This window comes from Neofelis nebulosa, chromosome 15 (genome assembly GCF_028018385.1).
Source record: "Neofelis nebulosa isolate mNeoNeb1 chromosome 15, mNeoNeb1.pri, whole genome shotgun sequence".
Taxonomy (NCBI): domain Eukaryota; kingdom Metazoa; phylum Chordata; class Mammalia; order Carnivora; family Felidae; genus Neofelis; species Neofelis nebulosa.
Genome location: NC_080796.1, coordinates 22,516,595 through 22,543,527, shown reverse-complemented (window position 1 = coordinate 22,543,527; position 26,933 = coordinate 22,516,595). Strand labels below are relative to the sequence as shown.

At 41.5% G+C, this 26,933-nt stretch overlaps 1 protein-coding gene and 2 pseudogenes across 3 annotated transcripts in view; all 3 read left to right on the top strand.

Annotated features, from left to right (window-relative positions):
* Positions 1 to 5,870: 5,870 nt before the first annotated feature.
* LOC131495536 (tigger transposable element-derived protein 1-like) lies at positions 5,871 to 8,999 on the top strand (annotated as a pseudogene).
* Positions 9,000 to 12,312: 3,313 nt separating this feature from the next.
* On the top strand, positions 12,313 to 12,948 carry LOC131495475 (small ribosomal subunit protein uS5-like; annotated as a pseudogene).
* Positions 12,949 to 24,142: 11,194 nt separating this feature from the next.
* The window catches only part of RC3H1 (ring finger and CCCH-type domains 1), an 87,276-nt gene continuing 84,485 nt past the window's right edge, over positions 24,143 to 26,933 (top strand). For 2 of the 3 annotated variants that reach the window (XM_058700435.1, XM_058700431.1), the window contains exon 1: positions 24,143 to 24,419. The gene's annotated coding sequence lies outside the window, so the exon portion shown is untranslated. Of the gene's footprint in view, positions 24,431 to 26,933 lie in introns of all 3 variants that reach the window. The other variant, XM_058700432.1, reaches the window with a different exon arrangement.

The following is a 26,933-nucleotide window of genomic DNA, read 5'->3' as shown; positions in this document are numbered from 1 at the left end:
TCTGCCCCTCCCCCGTTCATGCTCTGTCTCTCTCTGTCCCAAAAATAAATAAATGTTGAAAAAAAAAATTTAAAAAAAAAAAAAAATAAATAAAAAAAATAAAAACATTAAAAAAAAAAAAAAAAGTAGACTTTAGAGCCAGGCAACCTCAGTTTGAATGACTCTTATTTAATAAGTCACTTTGAGCAAGTAACCAACCAGTCTGTGCCTACATTTCCTTATATGAAATAAGATAAGTTATAAGTTATCTCATAAGGATGTCATGAAGAACTAATATACATAAAATACTTTAAGCAGTGCCCAGAATGTAAGTGCTCAATAAATAATGATTATGCAAAAAGCAAGTTCCAGGTAGGACTCTGATAAAATGAGTTTAACCCCAGTCTACAGACTCATTTTGGTAAAATCTGAGGAATAACTTAAAGAACTTGTTGACATTTTGTGAACATTTGTTACTTCTCCATTTTTTTGGTCAGTTTTTTTTTAGTCACAAGTTTGTTTCCTCTTAGCAATTAACAGTAATTCCTTAAAAAAAAAAAGGGGGGGAGGCCTCCGGCCTTCCATTCCTGAGGTCATTAAAGATGGCTAGAGAAAGCTGAAGAGGCAGTTTCTTTTCTTTTTTTTATTATTAGTATTTTTGAGAGAGAGAGAGAGACAGAGACAGAGACAGAGCATGAGTGGGGGAAGGGCAGAGAGACAGGGAGACACAGAATCCCAAGCAGGCTCCAGGCTCTGAGCTGTCAGCACAGAGCCCGACGCAGGGCTCAAACCCACAAACCGTGAGATCATGACCTGAGCCAAAGACGGACACTTAACCGACTGAGCTACCCAGGCGTCCTGTAGTTTCTAAGATAGCTTTGTGAGGAAAAACACACATGGGTGGTAGCGACTGTGAAGAAGAAAGGAATACAGGAAGAATCCCAAAACCCTGAGGGAAGAAAGGTGTCCAGAGGTGCCGGAGAATCTCCAGAAATGCTCCATGATCTCCTTACAAACCAAAGCTTCTAACTTAACAAAAAGTCTACTCAATGCTTTCTCTTAGCTAGCTCTACAAAGAGATTGTCTTCAAGCCTTCAGTAGATGAAGTTGTTTGTGATACAAATGGGCTCTCAGTTGATACCCAAGAATGTGCAAAACGTGTGTTTTTGTTTTTGTTTTTGTTTTTTGTTTTTGTGGACATTCTCCTAGGAGATTGAAATACATTGTATCCAATATATTCTTTGGATGATTTAAAACACTGATGGAATTTTTTAAAAAGCTACTCCAGCCTTCAACAAACATTTCTGAGTCTTCAACATCTTATAAAAGTTCAAAACCAAATGGATCTTTTGGTTTGATTCCAAAATCTCCACTAAGTATATTTGGAAATACGTTTTCTCATATCAGACCACACCGGGCTGTTTTTTCCCTCCTCCTCTTTGGTGGCACAGCCTGCCAGCCAGGTTCTGGAGCCAACTATCAGGACTCAGTTCCCAGCTCTAGCACTTTTTCTTGAATGACCTCAGGACAAGCAACGTAACCTTTCCCTTTCCTCCATTTCCTCATTTGTAAAGTGGAGATAATGACAGTGATGGTGATGATGACAATAACTATCTGTATGTCCTTTGTAAGAATTAAATGTCAGTACATTTAGAACAAAGCCTGACGCATAGTAAGCAATCAGCTAGTATTAGTTGCAAGTGTTACTTTTATTGTTGTTATTTATCAAATTGTCTAAAAATGAGTTTTAGGGGCATCTGGATGGCTCAGTCGGTTGGGCGTCCGACTTCTGCTCAGGTCACGCTCTTACAGTTTGTGGGTGCACTGGCGGCTTGGGACCTGGAACCTGCTTCAGATTCTGTGTTTCCCTCTCTCTCTCTGCCCCTAGCCCTGCTCACGCCCCTTCTCTCTCCCTCTCAAAAATAAATAAATGTTAGGGGCACCTGAGTGGCTCAGTCAGTTAAGCGTAGGACTCTTAATTCGGCTCAGGCCATCATCTCACCTGAGTTCGAGGCCTGCATCAGACTCTGTACTGACAGTGCGGAGCCTGCTTGGGATTCTCTCCTTCTCTGCCCTTCCCTACTCACACTGTCTCTGTCTCTTTCAAAATAAATAAATAAAATTTTAAAAAAACTTTAAATAAAATAAATAAATGAAGATAAAAAATTAAAATAAATGAATAAAAATGAGTTTTAGTACAGCTTACCTAAAAGGCAAAGTGTGGTGAGCACGTGATTTTAAAAGGTACTATAGCATAGATTAGTCTATTTAGCCACTACTTCTGGTTCCATGTGGTCTTGGAGTTATTAATTAAGGCCCCCATTTTCCCCACCACAAGAGTGGGCACATGCCATGGATTGGGCCAATCCCTTCCTCTCCTAGACTTCCCGAACGTTGTGCTGAGAATATAGGTGCGAGTGGGGAGCCTCTCTTCCTTTGCATTGTGTATTGTAAGAATGTAGCCCTGGGACAACAGCCTCATCCTCTCTCCCCTTTCTGCTACAGAAGAGAATGCTTCCTTCAGACAACGAGGGGCAGATAGTCCCTAGAGATGCAGCGAGAACAAATCTCTCCCTGCATGAACAATCTAACACACTTAACATGAGCCAATACATTTACCCTTTTAGTAAAACTAGTTTGAATGGGGCATCTATCATTCACACACACACACACACACACACACACACACTCCACAAGTCCTGGATTTTCCAGCATAAATCCAATCTCAAACATTCTGTTTTATTATTTCCACAGTTAATACTACTAATAATAGCAGCTATCATGTACGTGACTTTGTATGTGCCAGGCCCTGTTCTAAGTGTTCTAAGCATTTTACATGTTGTAACTCAGTCAAAGCTCCCCACTGTGCTGTAAAGCAGGTATTACAAACAAAGGATTAACTACTTTGTAGGAGACCATGTAGATACAAAGTGGAGACAGGATTCAGATCAAGACGGTCTGAATTCGGAGTCCACTCTTTCTATACCTAACCACGTGTCATATGGTCACTGGTCACACTTGTGGGTAGGAATTAAACTCTCCATAGCATGCACTAAGAAGGACATAGGAAGTGGTCCACATAGTACATGTGTACTAATTTGAAAATGGGGAAGAGGGAAGAGAAAATAGGCCAATTATATTCCTGTATCTACTAAACAGAAAGCATACCAGAAAATTATAGTAATCAAAGATTCTCTGATTTAGGTTAGTTTTTTAGATATTCTTCTCCCAAATTCCATTAGTCCCCATGTCATTTATGTTCTCTAACCCTCCTTTAACTTTAGAAAAGTCTGACGCGATTTCGTTCATCTCTGGGATTCTTCCCCCCCCCCCTTAAGTTTGTTTGTTTGTTTGTTTGTTTGTTTATTGAGAGAGAAAGGGGGAGGGAGAAAGGGGATCCCAAGCATGCTGTCAGCACAGAGCCTGACACGGGGCTCAGTGCCACAACTATGAGATCGTGACTTGAGCTGAAATCAAGAGTCAGATGCTTAACTCCGCTGAGCCACCCAGGCATACCATCTCTGGGACCCTTGAAACATTTGATACCTCTATTATTTTACCTCCCTTTTACTCTGGATCCCACTGAAATCTGGCTTAATTGCCACCCCACCCTCCCTGGGAAATTGCCCTGGATAAAGTTGCCAAGAACTTCCTACTTGCCAGGCCCATTGAGCCTGTTACTGGTAGTATGTGACTTAACAGATACTTCTGGGGTCTTTTATGGTGTTCATCTATCCTTTCTTGAAACCATCGCCCTTCACGTTTGGGCCATCACCTCTCCTCATTCTCTTTTTCCATTCTGACTATCCTTTGTAATCCCTTTGTAGCGTCCTTTCCCTTTTACCATTAAATACTGATATTCCAGTTCAACTTTCTAAACTCTGGGAGATTGTTACATTTTTCAGAAAGTCTTCTCTGTCACCCACCCCACAGAATTCATCAAACCTTCATCTGACCTGGACTGTGCTTTGCCTGGGCTTGTTGCCTTTGTGCTGCATTGTTATTTATTGCTATTTGTATCTCTTTCCCTTTGGGCTGGAGATTCCCACAGGGATGGTTTTTTTGTTTGTTTTTTGTTTTTTGTGTGTGTGGTTTTGTTTTGTTTTGTTTTGTACATCTCTGTATGCCCTGCATTTAGCAAATTTTTACCACAGAGTAGGTTCCCAGTAAATGTTTCTGAAAAAATAAATGGGCTCATCTGGTTTTTGATTGCAGAATATTTCCCTATTATGACTCAACTTGATCTTTCTTCTACAAATAGGAGAGATATCATCATAAAGATGCCTAGTGATGTAAGTTGTCCACGTAAGTCGAAGGACACGTGGATACCCAATAGTGAACGTCTGATGTCTAGTATGTCTGAACATCTATTTTCCTGCTAAACAAATCATTGGTGATGGTGTGTGCTTGTGTTGTCACAGGGAACATGGCATCTTTGGATAAGAATGCCTGGTTCTGTCACTTAGCCCAGTGATCTTGGGCAAACTATTTAGCTAATCTGCAGCTTGAATTTTTTTTTTAAGTGATAAAAATCTCTGCCCTGCCTAGCTTATGGACTTGCAATGTAGATAAGATGGAAGAAATATAAACATGATCTATAAATATAAACATGAAGAAATATAAAACTGTTTTAGGTGGTTAAATTGGTTGTACAAAAATATAAACACACCCAGGTTATGTCAGGAAGTGAACGGTTTATTGGAAAGATACCCAGGGAAATTTTTAAAAAGAGAGCAGAAGCAAAAATCTCAGCCACAAGTTTCAGCCAACCAGGAAAGCAGGAAGTGACATAGTCACCGACTGGGTCACACAGGAATGATGGGAACCTGAGTATAGCTGAACTGGATAGTATACCGGTATCCTGGTTCTACAGTATAGAAACTGGAAGGCAGTTTCTTCCAGAAGTTTCTTCAGGGTCCAGCACAGATAAAGCATCCCTCCACCCCGATAACAAGAGCTTGCTGATCTTTCCTGAGTCTTCTGCAATTGACATAATGTATTTTCTCTCTGTCTTTGTTTCTCTTAGAACAACTTTGCTGAACAACTTCTCTCAGAACAACTCAGAACAACTTTTGCTTTCTGCCTTTGCTCCTACCAACTAACTGACCCCCCTAAAATCTATAGTTGAAACACCAGACAGGTTGTTGCTAAGGACCCGATGGCAAAACTCTTGCTCCCGTTTCCTTCACAGGGAGCCCTCTAGCCGATAGTGGGCTGTTCTCGAGTTAGAGCCACTCCCCTGGTCCAGTTAGTGGTGGCCACGGTGACAGAGCCAAGAGGAACAAACGCATCTACCTATTTCCATACCCAAGACTCTTGCTTTAGATTCCCCGTGGTAGGATGCCACTAGGCTAAAGGGAGAAAGGGAGGAAAGACCTAACTGGTGAAAGCCTGCTTGGCTGCAGCTGAAAGAAGGAAGGAAATGGCTGATGCCCAAGATGCCACACAAAACAGGTGGAAGGGGGTTTGGTGAGAAATGACCTGGCTTCATTTTCCTGGTGCTCCCTAAACTCCTCCTATTAGCCACACACACCAGGAAGCCAGCTGACACAAGAAGGCCAGTCCTGCCTGTAATAGAAGATCAGAGAAGGCAAGAAATGCATCTGAGGGCAAACAGGCTCAGGACTAGCTTTTTATCTTATTAACTGAGACAAATCTTCAGTCCGCTTGGGGATGGCCAAGAGAGTCAGCACTGTCATAATGTAGAGTGAGTACATTGGAATGAACAGAACTGGTTTCAAATCTTAGCTCTGATATTTAGTCTGTTTTATTTGGGGTGAGTTGCTTCACCTTTAGAAACGTCAGTGCCTTATTTTGCAAGATACTGCTAATAATACCAATCTTCTAGGATTGTAAAGACTCGACATAACAAACATAAAACTTTCAACACAATGTCTAGACATGAGGAATGTTTTGCTGCTACAGTAATTGATAGTGGTGGTGGTTGTCGCCCCCTGCCCCTGCCGGTCTGGGTTTCATTTTTGCATCTCCAACAGCCTGGCTTAGCAGCTTTTTTCCAAGCTACTTAAAAACATAAGCGTCACTGGGCCTCTGAGTAACCTTATCAATATCAAGGTTACCTGAGGTCAAAAAGTCTGAATGGATAAAATGCCATGGAAGTTTCTGCATCTTATCAAAGAAATTATGAGGTGCTTCACACATAAAGATACACCTCATTGTCTTGTGCTTCGTTTTATTGAACTTCACGCATATTGTGTTTTATACAAATTGAGGGGTTTTATACAAATTGTGGCCACTCGACATCGAACCAGTCTATTGGTGACATTTTCCCAACAGTATTTGTCCTCTTCATGTCTCTGTATCATGTTTTGATAATTCTTGAAATATTTCAAACTTTTTCATTATTGTTATATTTGTTAAGGTGATCTGAGATCTTTGATGTTACTATAATAATTGTTTTGGGGTGCCATGAACCACGCCCCTCTAAGACTGCCAACCTAATCAATAAATATTGTGTGTATTCTAACTACTTCACCAGCCACCTGCCCCACCCCCATCTCTCTTTACCCCCTCAGGCCTCCCTCTTCTCTGAGACACAACAATATTGAAATTAGTCCAATTAATAACCCTACAACGGCAAGTGTCCAAGTGAAAGAAAGAGTCACATGTCTCTCACTTTAAGTCAAAAGCTAGAAATGATTAAGTTTAGTGAGGAAGGCATGTTGAAAGCCCAGACAGGCTAAAAGCCAGGCCACCTGAGCCAAACAGTTAGCCAAGTTGTGAATGCAAAGGAAAAGTTCTTGAAGGAAATCAAAAGCGTTACTGTAGTGAACACAAAAACGGCAAGAAAGCAAAACAGCCTATTGCTGATATGGAGAAAGTTTTAGTGGTCTGGCTAGAAGATGAAACCAGCCACAACATTCCCTTAAGTCAAAGCCTAATCCAGAGAAAAGCACTACGTCTCTCCAGTTCTATGAAGGCTGAGAGAAGTGAGAAACCTGGAAAAGAAAAGATTGAAGCCAGCAGAGATTCATGAGGCTTAAGGAAAGAAGCCATCTCCTAACTGCAGCAGGCAAAGCAGCAGGTGCTAATGTAGAAGCTGCAGCAAGTTCTGCAGAAGATCTTCCTAAGATGATTAATGAAGGTGCCACAATACACAAGAGGAGGATTCTAAGAAAATACATTTATATTCCTATATTCTAAGAAATCCTTGGGACACCTGGGTGGCTCAGTCAGTTGAGCATCCAGCTTCGGCTCAGGTATTAATCTCAAGGTTCGTGAGTTCGAGCCCCACGTCGGGCATGCTGCTGTCAGCACGGAGCCTGCTTGGGATCTTCTGTCCCCTCTGTCTGCCCCTCCTCCACTTGCACTCTCTCACAAATAAATAAACATTAAAAAAAAAAAAAGAAATTCTTATATTCTAAGAAAATGCCATGGAGGACAAGTCAATGCCTGGCTTCAAACTTCAAAGGACAGGCTGACTCTTGCTAGTGCTAATGCAGCTGGTGACTTTAACTTGAAGCCAACGCTCATTTAACATTCTGAAAATCCTACAGCTCTTAAGAATTGTGTGAAATCTACTTTGCCTGTGCTTTAGAAATGGAATAATAAAGCCTGGATGCCCGCACATCTGCTTACAGCATGGTTTACTGAATATTTTAAGCCCACTGTTGAGAACTACTGTTCAGTAAAACAGATTTCTTTCAAAATATTACTGCTCATTTGAAGACGCCATTGAGCTTTAATGAAGATTAATGTTGTTTTCATGACTTCCAATACAATATCCACCCTGTAGCTCATGGATCAAAGAATAATTTCAACTTCCAAATCTTCTTACTTAAGAAATACATTTCACAAAGCTAGAGCTTCCATGGGTAGTGATTCCTCTGATGAATCTGGGCAAAGTCAGTTGAAAATCTTCTGGAAAAGATTCACCATTCTAGAGGCCATTAAGAATATTTGTGATTTGGGACGCCTGGGTGGCTCAGTCAGTTGAGTGTCCGACTTCAGCTCAGGTCATGATCTCACAGTTTGTGGGTTTGAGCCCTGCATCAGGCTCTGTGCTGACTGCTTTCTCAGAGCCTGGAGACTGCTTCATATTCTGTGTTTCCTTCTCTCTCTGTCCCTCCCCCACTCACGCTTTGTCTCACTCTGTTTCTCAAAAATAAGAAAATGTAAAAAAAAAAATTAAAAAAAATATTTGTGATTCAGGGGCACCTGTGTGGCTCGGTCAGTTAAGCATTTGATTCTTGATTTTGGCTCAGGTCATGATCTCACGGTTCATGGGTTCAAGCCCCGCATCAGGCTTTGCACTGGCAGTGTGGAGCCTGCTTGGGATTCTCTCTCTCTCTCTGCTCCTCCCCTGCTCACATGCTCTGTCTCTCTCTCTCTGTCTCTCTCTATCTCTCGCTCAAAATGAATAAACTTAAAAGAAAAAAAAAAAGAACATTTGTGATTCATGGGAAGAGGTCAAAATATCAATGTTAATAGAAGTTTGGAAGTAGCTGATTATAATCCTCATGGATGACTTTGAAGGATTCAAGACTTCAGTGGAGGAAATAACTGCAGATGTGGTGAAAATAGCAAGAGAACTAGAATGAGAAGTGGAGTCTGAAGATGGGACTAAATTGCTGGAATCTCATGATAAAACTTGAACTGATGAGAATTTGCTTCTTACAGATGAACAAAGAAAGTGGTTTCTTGAGTTGGAATCTACTCCTGGTGAAGATGCCGTGAATATTGTTGAAATGACAACAAAGGATTTGGAATGACATAAACTTAGCTGATAAAACGACAGCAGGGTTTGACAGGATCGAATGACCCAATTTTAAAAGAAATTTTATGCTATCAAACTGCATCACATGCTACAGGGAAATTTTTCATGAAAGGAAGAGTCAATCAATGCAGCAATCTTTATTGTTGTCTTATTTGAAGAAATCACCGCTGCTGCCCCAGCCTTCAGCAGCCACCACCCTGATCAGTTAGCGGCCATCAGCATGAGGTGAGACCCACCACCAGTAAAAAGATTATGACTCTCTGAAAGCTCAGATGATGGTTAGCATTTTTAAGCAATAAAGTATTTTTAGGCTAAGATTTATTTATTTACTTAATATTAACATTTATTTTTTTTGAGAGAATGAGAGAGAGTGTGTGTGAGCGGGGGAGTGGGGCAGAGGGGTGGCAGGAGAGAGAGAGAGAATCATAAGCATTTCCACACTCAGCATGAAGCCCAATGTGGGGCTCAATCCCACAACTTTGGGATCAGGACTTGATCCAAAATCAAGAGTCAGATGCTCAACTGACTGAGTCACCCAGGAACCCCAATATTAACATTTAAAATTTTTTTCAGTGTTTATTTATTTACTTCTTGAGAGAGAGAGAGAGAGAGAGAGCACAAGCAGGGGAGGGACGGAGAGAGGGAGGGAGACACAGAATCTGAAGCAGGCTCCAGGCTGTAAGGTGTCAGTGTAGACCCTGATAGGGGGCTTAAACTCCCAAACCATGAGATCATGACCTGAGCCCATGTCAGACATTTAACTGACTGAGCCACCCAGGCACCCCATCATTTTGAAAGGTTTCATTCACATCATCAATATGGGAGACAATTGAGGACACTGTTAACACACTTAAAATCCAGAGACGGTCATGACACGCAGGAAATCCCCCAACCCCGTTCCTGAGGTGGGATGAAGGATTGGTCCCAGGCCTCCAACCTTGGCCAGGCTCTGCCATTAAGCTGAGACAGCCTAGAGATAAGACAGCCTTGGTCTCATCCCCATCGGGAGGCACACTTGCCCACTCACAAGCAAGAAAGTGTTAATTGTACTGGAGATTGCTTCTTGTAAGGTACTATTTTTTTTTAGTTAAGGTATTTACATTTTTAGAAAAAGACATAATGCCATTGCGCAATGCTAATGCATTGGGAAACCAAAAAATTCATTCGACTCACTTTATTATGATATTTGCTTTATTGTGGTGATCTAGAACTGAACCTGCAATATCTCTGAGGTATGACTGTATAAAATGCTTGCCTGGGTACACAGCAACAATCATACCACAATATTAGCCATTTAAGAAAGAGTACGAAACTTCTCTGAGAAAACAGCAAATGGCGGCTGATGGAGGTGCTGTGGGAGGGCCCTAGAATGGAAGGCCAGGCAGTTTTGTCAGAGGCCAGGAGCTCCAGGAAGTAAGGTCAAAGACAAGGAGTGGATCCCTGTCGGATGTCCACTCTTGCCACTGTTATTCAACATAGTATTGGAAGTCTTAGCCTCAGCCATCAGACAACACAAAGAAATAAAAGGCATCCAAATTGTCCAGGAGGAGGTCAAACTTTCACTCTTCACAGATGACATGATACTCTATATGGAAAACCCAAAAGATTCCACCAAAAACTGCTAGAACTGATCCATGAATTCAGCAAAGTCACAGGATATAAAGTCAATGCACAGAAATCAGTTGCATTCCTATACACCAATAATTAAGCAACAGAAAGAGAAATCAAGGAATCAATCCCATTTACAATTGTACCAAAACCCATAAAACACCTAGGAATAAGTCAAGGCAAAGAGGTGAAAAATCTATACACTGAAAACTCTAGAAAGCTTATGAAAGAAATTGAAGAAGACAAAAGGAAAAACATTTCATGGTCATAGATAGGAAGAACAAATATTGTTAAAATGTCAATACTACCCAAAGCAATATACATATTCAACGCAATACCTCTCAAAATAACACCAGCATTCTTCACAGAGCTAGAACAAACAATCCTGAAATTTGTATGGAAGCACAAAAGAACCTGAATAGCCAAAGCAATCCTAAAAAAGAAAACCCAAACTGGAGGCATCACAATTCTGGACTTCAGAATGTATTACAGGGGCACCTGAGTGGCTCAGTCAGTTAAGAATGTATTACAAAGCTGTAATCATTAAGACAGGATGATACTGGAACAAAAACAGACACTCATGGAATGAGTGGAATGGAATAGAATAGAGAATACAGAAATGGACCCACAAACATATGGCCAACTCATCTTTGATGAAGCAGGAAAGAATATCCAATGGAATAAAGACAGTCTCTTTAGCAAATGGTGCTGGGAAAACTGGACAGCAACATGCAGAAAAATGAACCTGGACCACTTTCTTACACCATACACACACAAAAAAAAATCAAAATGGATGAAAGACCTAAATATAAGACAGGAAGCCATCAAAATCCTTGAGGAGAAAGCAGGCAAAAACCTCTTTGACCTTGGCTGCAGCAACTTCTTATTCAACACGTGTCCAGAGGCAAGGGAAACAAAAGCAAAAATGAACTATTGGGACCTCATCAAAATAAAAAGCTTCTGCACAGTGAAGGAAACAATCAGCAAAACTAAAAGGCAACCAACAGAATGGGAGAAGATATTTAAAAATGACATATCAGGTAAAGGGTTAGTATCCAAAAATCTATAAAGAACTTATCAAACTCAACACCCAAAAACAAATAATTGAGTGAAGAAATGTGCAAAAGACATGAATAGACATTTCTCCAAAGAAGACATCCAGATGGCCAAATGACACATAAAAAAAAAATGCTCAACATCACTCAGCATCAGGGAAATACAAATCAAAACCACAATGAGATATCACCTCACGTCTGTCAGAATAGCTAACATTAACAACTCAGGCAACAACAGATGTTAGCAAGGATGCAGAGAAAGAGGATCTCTTTTGCACTACTGGTGGGAAGGCAAACTGGTGCAGCCACTCTGGAAAACAGTATGGAGGTTCCTCAAAGAGTTAAAAATAGAACTACCCTATGACCCAGCAATTGCACTACTAGGTATTTATCCAAGGAATACAGGTGTGCTGTTTTGAAGGGACACATGCACCCCAAAGTTTATAGCAGCACTATCAACAATAGCCAAAGTATGGAAAGAGCCCAAATATCCATCGATGGATGAATGGATAAAGAAGATGTGGTATATATACAATGGAGTATTACTCAGCAATCAAAAATAATTAAATCTTGCCATTTGCAGCTACATGGATGGAACTAGAGGGTATTATGCTAAGCGAAGTTAGTCAGAGACTAAGACAAATATCACATGACTTCACTCATATGAGGACTTTCAGATAAAAAACAGATGAACATAAGGGAAGAGAAGCATAATATAAAAACAAGGATGGGGACAAAACATAAGAGACTCTTAAATATGGAGAACAAACAGAGGGTTACTGGAGGGGTTGTGGGAGGGGGGATGGGCTAAATGGGCAAGGGGCTTAAGGAATCTACTCCTGAAATCATTATTGCACCATGTGCTAACTAACTTGGATGCAAATTATAAAAAATAAATAAATTATAGAAAGGAAAAAAAGAAAGAAAGAAAAGTAGATCCCTGTCACCACGCTGGACTGCCTAGTCAAGTACAGGAAAATCAAGTCCCTGGAGTAGGTCTATCTCTTCTCCTTGCCCATCACGGAATCTGAGATCATTTTTTTCCCCTCATCATTGATGAAATTTTGAAGACTGTGCCTGTACAAAAGCAGACTCATCCTGGCCAGTGGACCAGGTTCCAGGCATTTGTTGCCATCAGAGATTACAATGGACAGGTCAGTCTGGGTGTTTAGTGCTCCAAGGAGTAGCCACTGCCATCCAGTGGGGCCATGATCCTGGCCAAACTATCCATCATCTCTGTGCTCTGAAGCTACTAGAGGGGAAGCAATATCAGCCAGCCCCACACTGTCCCTCACAAGATGACTGGCTGCTATTATCTCTGCACAGGTGCACCATATCGTTGCCCCAGAGACATCATCCCAGCCCCTGTGCCCAAGAAGCTACTGATGACGGCCGGTACTGATGACTCCTACACCTTGGCCAGGGGCTGCACTGTCACCTGTTGCAACTGTTGATGTCATTTCCAAGACCTTCAGCTGTCTCACCCCTCACCTTTGGAAAGAGACTGTGTTCACCAAGTTTCCCTATCAGGAATTTACTGACATCTTAGAGACCCACACCAGGCTCTAACTGTGGCTACCACAGAGTTTTATATGAGAAAAATAAAGTGAATCAAAACCTGTATGAAGGAAAGAGAGAGAGAGAGAGAGAAGGCAGGGGGAGTAGAGCAGACCCAGCAAACATTCTTCACGGAATTATATGCCTGTGATTTTGAATTAGCGATTCATCTATAGCAATAGACAGGAAGTTAGTGGATGGTCTAATAGGAAGAGTTTTGGTGATTTAAACAAATTTTGGAAAAGCACTCACACTAATATCTTTGTCGTTATCTGGAGTTTCAAATTTAAAATACTATAAGGTTTTTTGTTTTTAATGTTTATTTATTTTTGAGAGAGGAAAGACAGAGCACAAGTAGGGGAGGGGCAGAGAGAAAGGGAGACACAGAATCTGAAGCAGGCTTCAAGCTGTCAGCACAGAGCCCACTCGGGGCTCAAACTCACGAATAGTGACATCACGACCTGACCTGAAGTCAGACACTTAACCGGCTGAGCTACCCAGGCACCCTGTGTCTTGGGTTTTTGTTTTTTTTTGTTTTTTTTTTTTAAAGTAAACTCTATGCCCAGCATAGGGCTAGAACTCATGATCCCAAGATCAAGAGTCACATGCTCCACTGACTGAGCCAGCCAGGTAGCCCCTCTGCCTGAAACATTTTGCTCTCTCTCTCTTTGCCTAGCTCATTTCTACTCCTCTTGTAGCTTTCAGCTTCAATGTCATTTTATTGAGGAAGCCTCTGTTCATCTTAGACTCAGTCAATTTTTCACTGTTAAACATGCCATGTACTTTGGCCTTCACACTTGCGGTTGCTTAATTATTTATAAGTATTCTATCTTCCCTGCTAAACTATAAGCTCTGAAGGAATAGATTCTGTCATGTTCACTGCTGTATTACCACAGCACAGTGACTGGGACATAACCAGTTATCAGATATTTATTGTGATTGTGATAAAGTGGGTGCAAATTAATTTCATTCTGTGACTTTTATATCATTAGTAGAGAACATCTGGGGCTTGATTAGATGTTGCAGAAACAAGGTTATAAGTCTCTGCAGAAAAGAGCCACAAATGAACACTTCAATTGTGCTCATTGAAATATTTTTGCAAAAATTAAAAAAAAAAGAATCCTTTTTCCATGTAATTTAGCAAAGAGGGCTTTGATTGCCCCAAATGAAATGCTTGATTAGGAAGATTCTTGTTAGCAAAAGAAATTCAAGAAAAAAATTAAAAGTAGTTTGCATTCATAAAAATTTTTAGCCACGAGAGACTTATATGGAGACTTTCCCCTCGAGAAATGTGTACAATATCAGTTTTTAATGCAGGCAGCAAACATTCTTGGCAGAATGAGTAAAAAAAAAAAAAACAAATCAAAATCTTGAGAGGAGTGCTTATTATTTGGGTATAATCAATGAACTGAGTAACAGAAAGGAACATTGAATTTAGGACACCTTCACTTAAGTTTAAGTGAAATGGGTACAGGTATACTCTTAAGTTTTGAAACTCTAATGACTAGAGTCATAAAAATCAGGGCAAAAAAAAAAAAAAACCCAAACAAAAAACCCCAAACATGAATAACTTCAATTAAACTGAGTAAAGGGAAACTATATGACAAATGGGAAAAGGGATTATTTCTTTTTTTTTAATGTTTATTTATTTATTTGGAAAGAGAGAGAGAGCATGTGTGTGAGCAGGGGAGGGACAGAGAGAGAGGGAGAAAGAGAATCCCAAGCAGGCTCCATGCTGTCAGCACAGAGCCCGATTTGGGGCTTGAACCCCCAAACCGTGAGATCATGACCTGAGCCAAAATCCAGAGTCACACACTTACCTAACCCAGGCACCCTGAAAATAGATTATTTCTGCAATCCCTTGATTTCTGTAACTTTCCTTTATATGTTAAGCAATCTCAGAAAAAGGAATTTTCTGGAGGAACTTTGGATCACAGTTTTGATGGTAAGGAAGGAAGTTGAGGGAAGCTAGATAGCCAGAATCACAGTTAAAGTCAGTCCTGAAATGGCCTGGTTAGGGTACCCACTGCCATTGCTAGTGAATACTGAATACCACTCCAGAGATAGCTGCCACTGGGCCACCAGACTCTGGATATTACACATGTGAGCGGGGTGAATGCTGCTTATTCTTCATAACTCAGCCCGGATTCAAAGTCCCAAGTAACACCATCCAGTCTATCAGGCTTAGGTCACTTTCCCTCATCCTAGGATTACTGTAGGGGTGGAGCAGGTGGGGATGTGGAAGGGCAGAAGGCAAGTATCTGGAGAAGAGGTCCTGCCACCCACCAACATTCCCAAGTGGAAAAGTCCCAAATAGTGTAAGGAGGGGAGCGTAAGAACTGGGCAGCCATAAAATTATAAATAACTCATTATGTATGTCCATCTTTCAGAAATACAAGGAGATGTAGGAGAATCTTGCCCTCCCCAACTATGATTGCATCATTTCTACAAATGTAGGCAGAAGGTTACTAAATTACCCATCACTCGATTTAAACATACCCATATATACGTACACACACACAGACACACACAGACACACACACACACACACACACACACACACACAGTTGGTCCACTGGTTTTTCTTCTATTTTACCATTCCTATTGAGAAAGTGAAACTTTTTTGTTGTTGTTGTTGTTCCAGGTTAAATAAATGAAATAGTCACTTGTTTCATTAAACTGCAACTATAATGTAGCCCTTTACCTCAGAGGATAAATCTGACAATAATGTGTTTGATGAAGAAATTACAATTGAGAAAAGGCAAATTTGGCTATGTAGAGAGCCATGAAGTTTCATTTAAAGGACCCTTCTTTTTTCTTTTTTCCCCAAATAATATCTCTGCCCAACGTAGGGTTCAAACTCAGGACCCGAAGATCAAGAGTCGTATGCTCTACCAACTGAGCCAGCCAGGTGCTCTAAAGATCTAAAAGATGCTCCCTTATTGCCTCCTGCTTATAGAGGCAGGATTGGGGTATTGTTCTCCTCTTTAGAGAGCTAGATTGGGGTATTGTTCTCCTCTTTCCATTGGTTACTGAATGCTCCTTTTATTTTATCTGATATTTGTAAGTCAAGAACATTGGGAAAATCTGCCCACCTCTGAACTCAGTTTCACATTTAGTCTCATACAGTCATCTGTTTATATGACAATTAGTCATACAGGATACTTATAAACATCATGTCTGTGTTGTTGTTGTTTCAGAAACTAATTCCTTGGATGGCAGGAGCTCTGTCTGTTTAGTTAATTGTGTTTAACACCAAACATTCGTCATTACATGTAAGGTTTTTAATGCTACTGTTAAACATAATAATGATAAAATACTTTCCCTGACTTTGGCAAATAAAATCTCTCTTCATATAAGACAGGGTTGGCAAACAACAATCTGGGGGCCAAATCCAGCCCACCATCTCTTTTTGTCTGTTTTTGTACATAAAGTTTTATTGGAAGACAGTCATGCTCATTTACATTTTTTCTGTGGCTGCTTTCCTTCTACAACAGCGGAGTTGAGAAATTGTGACAGAGACTGTATGGCCTGCAAAGCCTAAAATATTTATTATCTGGCCACTTACCAAAAAAGCTTGTTGACCTTTGATCTATATCACTGGTTCTTACCTCAGACAATAGGATAGGATCACCTATAAAATTCAAAAAAATTAAAGATCTCTGGCCCCAAACTAATACCTCCAATCAGAATCTCTAGGGTCAGAGCTAAAGATATAATACAGTTTTTAAACGTTCACCACAAAACTGAAAATCACCAGCCTAATGCAACACATAGTACCTATGATAATTTTAGTAACTCTTGCTCATTGAGTGTCTGGTAGATGTCAGGCATTGTATTAGAGGCTTTATATGTATTTCCTCTTTCTAATAACCATAAAAGCCATGTTAGATACATTTTACAATCCTTAATGTATATACGGGGAGGGAAATTGAAGCTTTCTAAGCCTAACTTGTATAAACTCACACAGCCAATAAGTGGTACAGCAAGGGTTTGTACTAGTCTTCCTAGCTGTCTGAGATTGACAACAGAAGACAAATACCCAGGTGGAGAAAAACTGACTCTTATCCTCTGAGATTTGCTTTTCCTCTGGGGGAACTGTAGGTATTTCGCATTACCAATGCTACATTGGCCTGCATGAGAATGACTGGTCTACAGATGACAAGAGAACTCTCCTATTGATAGAAAGTGGCACAGCTGAGAAAACACTAGAACATTCAAATAAGATTTTATTCAAACCTAGAGGATAACAAAAGGGGAACAAACTCATGGAGTACCATGTAGCTGAATATTCATCTTCAATGAAGAGTCTACCATAGGGACATCTAGGAAGATGATCTGTCTGATTCATGATCTGTCCCAAGTGGGAGAGCAGTTTCTTACTTATTTTTTTTAATGCTTATTTGTTTTTTGAGAGAAAGATAGAGTACAAGCGGGGGAGGGGCAGAGACAGACACAGAATCTGAAGCAGGTTCCAGGCTCCGAGCTATTAGCACAGAGCTGAACGTGGGGCTCAAACTCATGAAGTCAGAAGTTTAACTGACTGAGCCACCCAGGTGCCCCACTTATTTTATTTTTAATTAATCTCTATATTCAACCTGGGGCTTGAACTCACAACCCCGAGATCAACAGTCCCATGCTCCACTGACTGAGCCAGTCAGTCTCCCCAAGCTCATCTTTAATCCCTAACCTCTATAGAACATCATGAAGAACTCTAAACATTCCCCCAAGGAAAGTAAAGCATGGAGTAAAAGAAAGTGTCCTCTCCATCTTGTTTAAAACATATCTCTCAGGGGTGACTGGGTGGCTCAGTTGGTTCAGTATCCAACTCCTGATTTCAGCTCGAGTCATGATCTCACTGTTTGTGGGTTTGAGCCCCTCGTTGGGCTCCGCACTGACAGCTTGGAGCCTGCTTGGAATCCTCTCTCTCCCTCTCTCTCTCTCTCTCTGCCCTTCCCTGTTCTCTCTCTCTCTCTCTCTCTCTCTCTTTCAAAATAAATAAATAAACTAAAAAAAACCAAAAAACCCATACCGTTCAAATTCTGGTTTCTAGAATGATTCACACACGAATGTCCAACTTTTTCTTAACTAGTTGGTCATGATATGACAAACCTAATATTGCCCAAGATATAGTGAACATTGAACATACATTTGTGCTAGAGGATATCATATGATTAAAAAATGCATTTGACCTCAATATATCTATAATTGCTTATTTAGACAGAGTTCTAAATGAGGATCGAATCATTAGCTATACAAATCCTTTCATATTAATCTTGAGTCTATTCAAGTTCTAGTATCTGTTTTCTGATAACTTCTATTGTGATGTGACTCAGATAATTTTGGTAATCAGTTTTTTTTTTTTAATTTCAGTACCCTATTTGTTATTGCTAATTTATACCCAAAAACCACTGATATTTTATGATGCAAAGATTAATTAGAAAAGCTAGGTTTGGGGCACCTGGGTGGCTCAGTTGGTTGAATGTCTTACTCTTGATTTTGGCTCAGGTCATGGTCTCATGGTTCGTGAGATTGAGCCCTGAATCAGGCTTTGCCCTGACAGTGTGGATCCTGCTTGGGATTCTCTCTCTCTGTCTCTCTCTCTATCTCTCTCTCTCTCTGCCTCTCCCCCACTTGCATCTCTCTGTCTCTCTCAAAATAAATAAACATAAAAATAAAAGCTTCAGGTTTAACTGAATAAATTTAAAATTGTACCTACACAAGAGTACCTTTTATTAATAAGTATGATATTCTTCTTTTTATTTTTATTTTTTTGAGAGAGATAGAGAGGTTGAGAGAGCAGGGTGAGGGCAAAGGGAGAGAGAATCTTAAGCAGGATCCACCCAGTACAGAGTCCGACGTAGGGCTCGATCTCACAGCCATAAGATCACAACCTGAGCTGAAATCAAGAGTGGGTTGCTCAACCGACTGAGCCACCCAGGCGCCCCAATAAATATGATATTCTTAAAGTGAGCATTTATTAGTGTTATGGGCTGAATTGTGTCCCTTACCCTAAAATTAATATGATACAGTTCTAAGCCTTAGAACGTGACTATATTTGGGGATAGAGCCTATAAAAAGAGGTAATTAAAGAAAAATGAGAGCATTGAGGTAGGCCTTAATCAAATATGCCTGGTGTCCTTATAAGAAGAGATTGTGATACACATAGACACAGAATGAACACAATGTGAAGACAGTGGGATAAGACGGCCCTTTGCAAGCCAAGGAGAGAATCCTTGGAGGAGATCAAAACTGCCAACACCTTGATCTTGGACTTCTAGCCTTCAGAATCATGAGAATATTTCTGTTGTTTAAGCCACCCAGTCTGTGGTATTTGTTACAGTAGCCTTAGGAAACTAGTATGATAATGAAATCCACCAAAATTTCAGTAATTTTTTCCAAGTGGAGCTGCTTTCTCTTAACACCGTTTAAAGCAGTGCCTAGAATGGGCCTCTTGGCTGAAAGATGTCTGATGTCTCTTTCATACAGGTGTTCTGTTTACTGTAACCTTGGACTGAGTCTCAAAAGGTCAGCTGAAGTTCAGAGATGCTCAGTGTTGGGCTGGAGGCCTTCATGAAAGGCAGGCAGGCCAGTTTGTTATTAAAAGATCTTTCATAGCTGCTAACTCTGGAAACAAATGGGTGAGCCATGGTGCACTTCAGGGCCAACTGTTCCATCCCAGAGAATCCCGAGGGGGCTGGACAAATTGAAAGCACAGCTCCTGGCTGGGTTTGCCAACAATAGTGCTGAGCAAACTTAGAGAAACTCATCACAAGAGAAGCCAGTAACTAAAGAGATGAGAGTTTGGAAAAAAGGAAGGAAGAAATTTATTTTGGGTGTGGGCAGCCTGGAGATGTGGCGGGCTCAAATCTTGACAACCAACTTCTCCTCTAGCAAGGTGGACATCTAGAGTTTTATAGAGAGAGGTTTGGGGGGGGGGGTAACGTGCAAGAGAGCAGGCAGAGAGCATGTGGTCATGGGTGGAGATCGGTATGTGTTCAGCCCAGGATCATGGGCAGGGAAGGGATATGAGGGGCTATGTAGGGTGTGGTCTTCTGGGCATTCCACTGCTATCAGGGCTTTTCTGGTCAGGTGATTGGGATGTTCTGGGTCATTGCAAAATGCCTTCATTAATGCCTCAAGAAATGAGCATACTGGGTTTTAGTTAGAACAGGAGTTAAGCTTCTTTGTATCTGGTTTTAACTGTTTTGGTCTAACTATAGTTGAGCAAGAGGGCTTGCTAACAGGTTCCGAAGCAATTTCAGGAGGACTCAGAAACATTGATTTATTTGGCTTTTGGGATCAAGTCTACAGGAAACTAGCTCCAGAAACCCCAGAAATGACTTGGGCTACATCTGCCATGATTACTTTGGATTGTTACCCCGAATCTAAGGCAATCCTTCAGGTCTAGTTTGCAGACGCTGATTTGGTTCAGTTTGGGACTGGACTCTAAAGGTGAAGGGTAGGTGAGACACTATTGGTTTCCTAATATTCCCTTAGTGTAATCGCTTGGAATATCTTCCTCTGTTTCTATTTATTTTCATTATAATCTTAATGAACAGTGGTAATAGGAGTGTCAACTGGGGGAGGGAGTAGGTTATGGAGAATCCACATATGAGGGAGGGTTAGGGTGTGGAGGATGAAGAGGACTCAGTCGGACTCCCACTCTTTACCTAAAGCTGTTCAGAAAATCCAGGTGACTCAGCTCTAGTGCTTTCTATTTTGTGCATGCGTTTGTGTTTGAGGATGTCATTCCCTCTCCCTACATAAATGATTACACTGGAGAGGTCTCAGGTCCTAGCTGTACTTTAACCAGGGTTTTTAGTTAATCTAAACTCTATCCATACACCCTACCGTTTCCCATTCCTTGTCCTCCTCATCCTCGTCCCGCCTTGAGCTGAAAGCTGATTATACTTCTGTGGCTCTGGGTACACATCTAATATCACACATCATATTTCTACCTGTCAAAAGGTAGTTTCTGTGACATTAGAACAAAGGTTCCTACTACTTCTTCCTTTTAACCTGCATATAACTTTATACTTTCTATGCAATAATGATCCAGTTTATTTTATACTCTAGCTGTTTACGTGCGTATCATATTGTATTCCTCTTACTAGACTGTTCAATTTCCTTAAGGCAGGGACACATGACTTATTCGAATATCTTTGTATTTTCCCCTCATTCCTGCCCTTCTCACTCTCTAACCTCCTCATCAGTAATATGATATTTGTCTGTAAACAAGGAGTTGGGTACATATATGATGTATTCAACCTTTCCTCGTCTCTGTTTCATATAAGTTGGTTGGCATCTAAAAACCTTTTCTAGTTTTAATATAAACAAACAATGCCTTACGTTGGCAATTACACATCCCAGAGTATTATTCACGCATGTGCTAGCTTACTCACTCTGCATAACTTAAAACATGGTTTAGTAAAAAAAAAAAAAAAAAAAAAAAAGACAAAATCAAAAGAAGAACAATGTAGTACAGGCATATCAGAAAATACAGTGAGGGGCGCCTGGGTGGCTCAGTCGGTTAAACTTCCACTCAGGTCATGATCTCACAGTTCATGAGTTCAAGCCCCACATAGGGCTCTCTGCCAACAGTTCAGAGCCTGGAGCCTGCTTCGGATTCTGTGTCTCCCTGTATCTCTGCCCCTCTCCCACTCATGCTCTGTCTCTGTCTCTCAAAAAATGAATAAACTTCAAAAAAAAAAGAAAATACATTGAAAAATTCCTAAGGCATTATTTTAACTGATTTTTGTGTGCTCCAAAAACTAGCATTAATTTTTGAGTTCATGCTAAGAGCAAGAATGTATTTGATGACTTGTCATCCTCATTTGACTGATGAAAAAACTAAAGGCTCTAATGACATATACATAAAATGGATTTTTAAAAATCATCTGAGTACTTACTATGTGCCATGAACTATTCTAAATCCTTTACATGAAATGACTCATTTAATTTTCATAATATACCACTGGTGGAGGCCAGGGCAGAGTCTAAATTTCTAGGCATTCTATATCAGATTTAAATAATAAAATACAAAATAAAACTAAATTGTTTAAGTTGTCTTAAAGTGACACAGTAGTGATTTCTAAGCACAAATGACTGTAAAACATATAAGCTGTTTGTCTTTAGTAATACATTCTTAAAGTGTTATTTTAGCTCACGGAACTGCTCAGACACTATTTCACTGGATTAATACTTCTCAACACCCCGAAAAATGTTACTACTCCATAACAATTGGCAAAAATTTTGAACAGCAAAATCAGAAAAAGAGCTTAGTTCAATAGCTAAAATTCTTAGTGTATTAATTTGGGAATAAAATCCAGAAGGTCTTTTTGTTGTTGTTGTTTTTTTGCCAAATAACCATATAACCTTTCTTCTAAATAGACACAGTCTCAGGGAACAAATTATTCTCTGTAATTTATACATCTACCCTAAGTGGGGAGTTCAAAGCATATAAATGTTTCTCACAGATTAGCTTTTATTGTAAACACCGAAGTAATTTTCAAAGCTACTTTTCTCCTTTTTCTGCCAAATGTTTCTGTTTAATTATATTATTAAAATGAATTCTGGGAAGCCCCTTGGCTTTAAACTTATGCTCAACTGAAATATTGATGAAATAAAAAGAAATTTAACTTTAAAACCATATTTTATAAGAGAACCGTGAAAGGGATTTGCCGAGTGAGGTACAACTATTAATAGTTTAAAGAAATTATGTTATCTAGGCTGCTTGTAATGGAAGTTGGGTTATTTGCTTCACCTAAACAGGGAAGTTGGCATGTTTGCCTAGCAACAGCCGCTAAAACCTTCTGTTGTGGAAGGTTCCCTAGGAGTGAGAAGAAGGGAGGAGGAGGAAAAACAGGAGGAACAGATTAATCTGTTTTTCCTAGCAGGGGACTGAGGTCTGGCTCTTTGAGGAGGAAAAGGCTATCCAAGAGATAGCCTTTAGATTAGCATTCACTAACCTAATCCCTCCGTGATAGCTAGAAGTTAGTTATTTGTAGGATTGGGGTTACTACTGAGGAGGCTGAAGGGAAGGTTACAGATTTAGCGCACTTCAAAGGCAGTCAATTTCATTCAATAGAAAGACATCAATAGGTCTTAGCCTAAAAAGGAGCTGAAATCTCAGTACAGGAGGGTGTCAGCAACTAAAAAGACCTCCGCTCAGAGTTTAGGAAGGTGTGTGATAATGTGTTTTACAAATATTATGAAACACTGCGATTGACTTTATCGAGTTAAAGGCAGTAGCTTCTCTAAATATAGTACTGTTCTTGGTATTGGTGATGCCTGCAGTGAAGAAAGGACAGGAAAGCAAAATCTCTGCTCTCTTGGTCAAGACCTGAAACAAAAAAGGGCATAATGCAGAGGAGTTATTAACTGGGTGTGTGTATGAGGACCATCTCCACTGTGGACGATTTATCTTGAAATTGGGACTGTTATGATACCAAAAGAATTCCATTTCTCTCCTTTAAAACCACGGGTTTGGTTAAGCGCAACTGGCTTGAAGGGGTCTCCCACCACCTCCAAATCAAAATGGCTTCTTTTCCATAAGGGAGAAGAAACTTTCAATTATCACAAGGTTATCTTTTAGATCCAGGGAACTTTTCCACGGGCCGAAATCTTTCCGTTCTGCCCCAGACACCTATCGTCGTTCACATAGGCCTGGAAACACATTTTGGAGCAGTGAGCGTCCAGGCCTTTCGGCCGTTTTCGCCGCGTTGGGAAGGGGGACTCTCTGGGACTCGGTGAGAGCGGTGACCAGGGCAAAGCTAGTGCGATCGGGAACCCGGATAAAACAAGACAAGAACAAATTCTCTGGGTGGGGGAGGGGGATATGAAAAGGAACCAGAGTGGAGGACTAGAACTGAGAAAGCCTAGGGGTAGAGGGAGTGCAGAGTTCGATGGAAACGTCAGAAATTTCCCAATCCCCCCGCGCCGTCTGGCCGCTCGCCTCTGGGCGCAAAGACGCTGGTGGGGGAGGGCAGGCGGACTGCTGGACCAGTTTGGCGGCTCCGGGCGTGGGTGCGCCCCGAGGGGAGGCGGAGAGCGTCGCGGGCCTCCCTCCCGGGCGTTGGCGGCCGGTGACTCAGAGCTTTCCTCCCGCGTCCGCCCCGCCCCTCCCCTCCGCGCGCCCCGCCCCACGAAGGAGGAGCCTTGCCATCGTCCCCGCCCCAGTCTCCGGGGCGGGCCGGAGCCCGAGGAAGAGGAAGGGGACGAGGACAACGAGCGACGGGGAGGAGGAGGAGGAGGAGGAAGAGGAGGCCGACCAACAAGATGGCCCCTGCTGCAGGAGCAGCCTCAGCAGCAGCAGGTGGGAGGCCGGAGGCGGCGCTGGCGGTGGCGGCGGCGGCCGTGGCCCGGCGGCCTGGGACAGAGTCAGAGTCGACGGTGGCGGCGGCGGCGGCGTTGGCTGCCGCGGCGGTGGCGACGGCCGCGGGGACTCGGAGCTGAGAGGAGCTGCTGCTCGGACCAGCGCGGTGAGCGAGCGGTAGGCGGCGGCGGCGGCGGCGGCGTGGGGTGCGCGGCGGCCGCCGCCCGGCCCCCGTCGGGAACAATAGGCGGCCGCGGCGGGGAAGGGGCCGTCCTCGCCCGTCCTCCACCCCTCGGCGGTAGCGGCCACCCCTCCACCCCCCGGCCCTCGGCTTCAGCCCCGCCGCCGGCGGAGGGGCTTGTCAGCGGCCCGCGTCCTTAGGCCTCAGGCCTCCGAGCGCCGCCGGGAGGGCCTGCCTGGGTGGGTAGGCCGTGGGGAGGTGCGGACGCCGCCCTGGACAAGGGGAGGGCGCGGGAGACTTCGGCCGGAGGGAGGGGTCCGAAGGCCGCCCAGCTCGGCGGTTACTCCGAGGGCCTCGGCGGGTGATGAATGCGCGCAGGAAATGCTTTTTGGACCCCGGGTCGGTGGGGGGGTGGGGAGATGAAGGCGTCTGTAAACTGGTACCGCCTCCGCCTCCTGGCACCCGGGGGCTGCTCCCCTCCCTAACCCCTGAAGCGCTCCCCTTGCTCGGCCAAGTGGGTTTTAACGGTGTCCATTTCCCTGAAAGCTCCAGGAGGTCGAGCCAGATGGTCTTTCTTCCTGCTGGCGATCGGGAAATTGTGTATGCGGGTGTCTTTTTAAAAAAATTTAAGTGCAACACCAAAAAACAAACAAGGTAAAATGTGATTATCGATAAGGGATGGGGAGGGATGGAGGACTAAGGGATGTTCTTAAAACATCTCTTGGCATCAGTTCTCTCTAAACATCAATTATGCCCACGTCCCGGGTGAGAGTGAAACAAGGGCTCTTTTGAAGCAGTAATAATATAACTCTTGACATCCCAGAATAGTCCATGAAACTGGAAACAAAGCCACTTACTGGCAACGCGAAGACAAATTGTAATGTTTGAATAGAACTTTTCTTCGAACGAACCGTTTTGAATTATTAATGTGCCGCATAAGAAACAACATTAACATAGAATGGACCTAACGAAACATTTCTTCAGGAGGGAAGTGGTTCGTCTTCAGGCTAGAACTTCTTGTGTGCTGTCTCAGGCTCCAATTTTGCATTTCAGTAGTTTGTTCTAAGACTAACCTTTCCTGTAAGTTTGATTTCTGAAGCAGATTTTAATAAGGTTTCAAAACTTTTTTTGTAACTTTCAAAAACTAGAAACAACTGTTCTCTTTTGAATGTTGAGGTTTATGGAGAGGCAGCTCTTCATCGTATTTGCCCTGGGGTAGTGGCGCCTGTGATTTCAACTGTTAACTGCGACTACTAAATTTAATTTTTTGAGGCTTCCACCACGTCCATTTCCAAGTGGGGGCGGGGAGAATGATTCAAGTTATTTCTATTTCAGTTTCTACCTAGGTATGCAGAAATTTATATTAAAATAGTTTGGATGCATCCAGGAAGATTGCTTTCCACTATTTAACATAACATTCAGTTGTGTGGTCCAGTCTAGTTTGTGTTCTTAAAAGGAAGATGGGCCTGTGCAGAGAAGATGCCAGTTAGTATCTTTCATCCATCTTTAGGGTAAATTCCTAATTAGAATTTGTGTCCTAATTCAAAGCATTTTTAGGTTATGTGAAGTTTAATGTACGGTGCTAGTCCTTAATTCTTTGATGAGAATTGGCAGTAAATAGACAATTAAATAAACACAAAGGTTGAGCTGTCTTATTGTTTAGGATTGAAGTATAGTGGGTAAATGTGAATAACTTTTATGCCTAGGATAAATAATGTGGATATTTTGATTTTTAAGTGATGGGGAAAGAACAGCTTTCACATGCCTCCAGCTAATGTGAATGTTCTGGGAATAAGTTTTAGAAAGGACACTTTTTTAAGTGCTTAAATTCATGATTTTTTTTTTTAAATGCTGAATTTTGTTAGGTCAGTACAAAATGCAACTAAAGACAAGTTTGTAAATTGTAAGTGGTTAGTGTGCTTTGTTATGAAAAAAAATCTCATCATGTCGTGACAGGGACTGATTTTCCTCATACTTAATATCGGTTGCCTGACAACATTTTTTAGTGTTAAGGGTTTGTGTTTGAAATTGGATGTTGATCCAACAATTTATGGGTTGAGTCTGGGTCCCTATTTCTGTTTAATATTGAAAAATCTTAAAACCAGAGAGAGTTCTGGTTTTAATAAGTGTCAAAACTCTTTTAAGATGTGATCCCTGCATTGTGATATTTTATTGGTGTTTATTCTGATAATTTAAGTTTCTCAAGTAGTATTTAAGAATTCCCTTGTATTTTCTTTGTAATATTAGAAGTTAGTATATTTGATTCATTTGAAGATATTTGAAAAGGATTTTTGTAGCTAAAAGTTAAATTTTTAAAGCATCTTTGTTAAATGAGTAAAAACATTCTCATTTAATCCTGTTTAGGCTGTAATATTTTGTGGTATTGTTCTCACTTTACATACGAAGAATCTGAGGCTAGGAGAAGCTATGTAACTAGCAAAAAAGGCCACATAATTAATAGGTAAAAGAGCTTACTCAAACCCAGGTCTTGTGGCACAA